Source organism: Arachis duranensis, chromosome 3 (genome assembly GCF_000817695.3).
Source record: "Arachis duranensis cultivar V14167 chromosome 3, aradu.V14167.gnm2.J7QH, whole genome shotgun sequence".
NCBI lineage: Eukaryota > Viridiplantae > Streptophyta > Magnoliopsida > Fabales > Fabaceae > Arachis > Arachis duranensis.
In genome coordinates this window covers 129,534,695-129,536,637 of record NC_029774.3, presented here as the reverse complement: position 1 = coordinate 129,536,637, position 1,943 = coordinate 129,534,695, and positions in this window count along the sequence as shown.

Here is a 1,943-nt window from a genome sequence, read left to right as displayed (position 1 = left end):
ACTAGCTTAGAAATTTGGTACATGCTAGCATGACCCAACTTTCTATGCCAAAGCCATTTTTCAGATTCAAGAGAGGTAAAGCATGTTACATTTTGTTCTTTTAAATCCTCAAGAGTTAATCCATACACGTTGTTGCATCTCTTGGCTTCAAATAAAATATCCCCAGTTTTCTCACAAACAACCAAACAAACAAACTTCTTAAAAATAACATCAAAACCCAAATCACACAATTGACTAACACTAAGCAAGTTATGTTTCAAGCCATGTACAAGAAGGACATCATTTATACAAGATGAGAGATTTTTACCCACTTTCCCAACAGCCACTATTTTTTCTTTTGCATCATCACCGAATGTGACAAATCCTCCATCATATTCATCAAGCTTTATGAAGAAGGTTGTCTTCCCGGTCATATGCCTAGAGCATCCGCTATCCATGTACCACATATTTTCTCTCTTCTTGGATGCTAGGCATACCTACAAATAAACTCAAGTGACCTTAGGTATCCAAATTTTCTTGGATCCTTTCACGTTAAACCATCTCTTATGTCCCAAATCATTGTAATAAAAAACAACCTTGTAAACTTTATCACCAATCATTCTTTCACCAAAGAAACATTGAACTGGAAAATGACCACTTCGGTTGCATAGTCTACAAAATCTTGGAGTTGCAGTTTTGTTAAAGTGAGTTGGGTCTTGATATGTTACATCATTTGAAGATGAGGCAATGTTTTCAAAATGTGATTTTTCAGATTTATAAAATCCCAACCCAGCTTTATCATAAAGAGGTTTTTGACTAGCCAAGATTTGGTTCAAATTTTCAGAACTTTGGGTGAACTTAGCTAAGTCTTCCTTAAGTCTTTTAACCTCTTTGAGCAACTCTTCATTTTGCTTAAAACAGTTCACATATGCAAGAACAGAATGGTCACTTTCACAGCTTCTAACTTGGGCTTTTAACTGCTTATTTTCTTCCACAAGATCACAAGCAGTTTCGGCCTCTCTTAGTTTTTCTTTGAGGAAATCATTTTCAACTTTAAGAATGAAATTTTGTTGTTCAAGATCTTGATTCTCAATTAGAAAACATCTTATTTTTTCAGAAAGGTGATCTATCATAAGATGAAGGTCTTCAGTGTTAGGGTTTTGAAAGGATACCTGCTCTACTTCATTTGCCATGAGACAAGGCTGTGACTTAGTCTCAGACTCTTCATCCTCATCATCTGAGTCATTTTCCAAATCTTTCCATGAAGCCATCAGTCCCTTTTTCTTTCCCCTTTTTGGCTTTTTCTCCTTTTTTAACTTGGGACAATCAGATTTAAAATGCCCTATTTTCTTGCAGTTGTAACAGATTACTTTGCTAAGGTCCTTCTTCATCCTCCTTGAGCTGCTGCCTTTGCCTCTGAGTTTCATCATTTTCCTGAATTTTTTTGCAAACAACACAAACTCATTTTCAGAAGAATTATCACTAGATTCATCATCCAGAGGGTTAGTCACAGAATAAAAAGCAATTCCTTTCTTTTTTGAATCTTTTTTCAAATAAGTGTTTTCAAAGGCAAGAAGATTTCCTCTCAAATCATCAAGTGTCATGGAATCAAGATTACTACTTTCAGAGATAATTAAAGCTTTTGTTTCCCACTCTTTAGTGAGACATCTCAGCACTCTTCTCACTAGCACAGATTCTAAATGTGAAATTCCCAGAACATCTAAGCCAACAATGATAGTGTTGAACCGTTCAAACAGCTCATCAATGGACTCTCCTTTCTTCATTGTAAACATTTCATATTCTCTGTTCAATATATCTGTCCGAGTCTTCTTTACAATAGTGGTTCCTTCATGAGTGATTTGTAGCTTGTCCCAGATTTCCTTTGCCGTTGTGCATCGTGATACCCGTCGGTACTCCTCAAAGCTGATAGCACAGTTGAGCAGGTTTACTGCCTTGGCATTTAA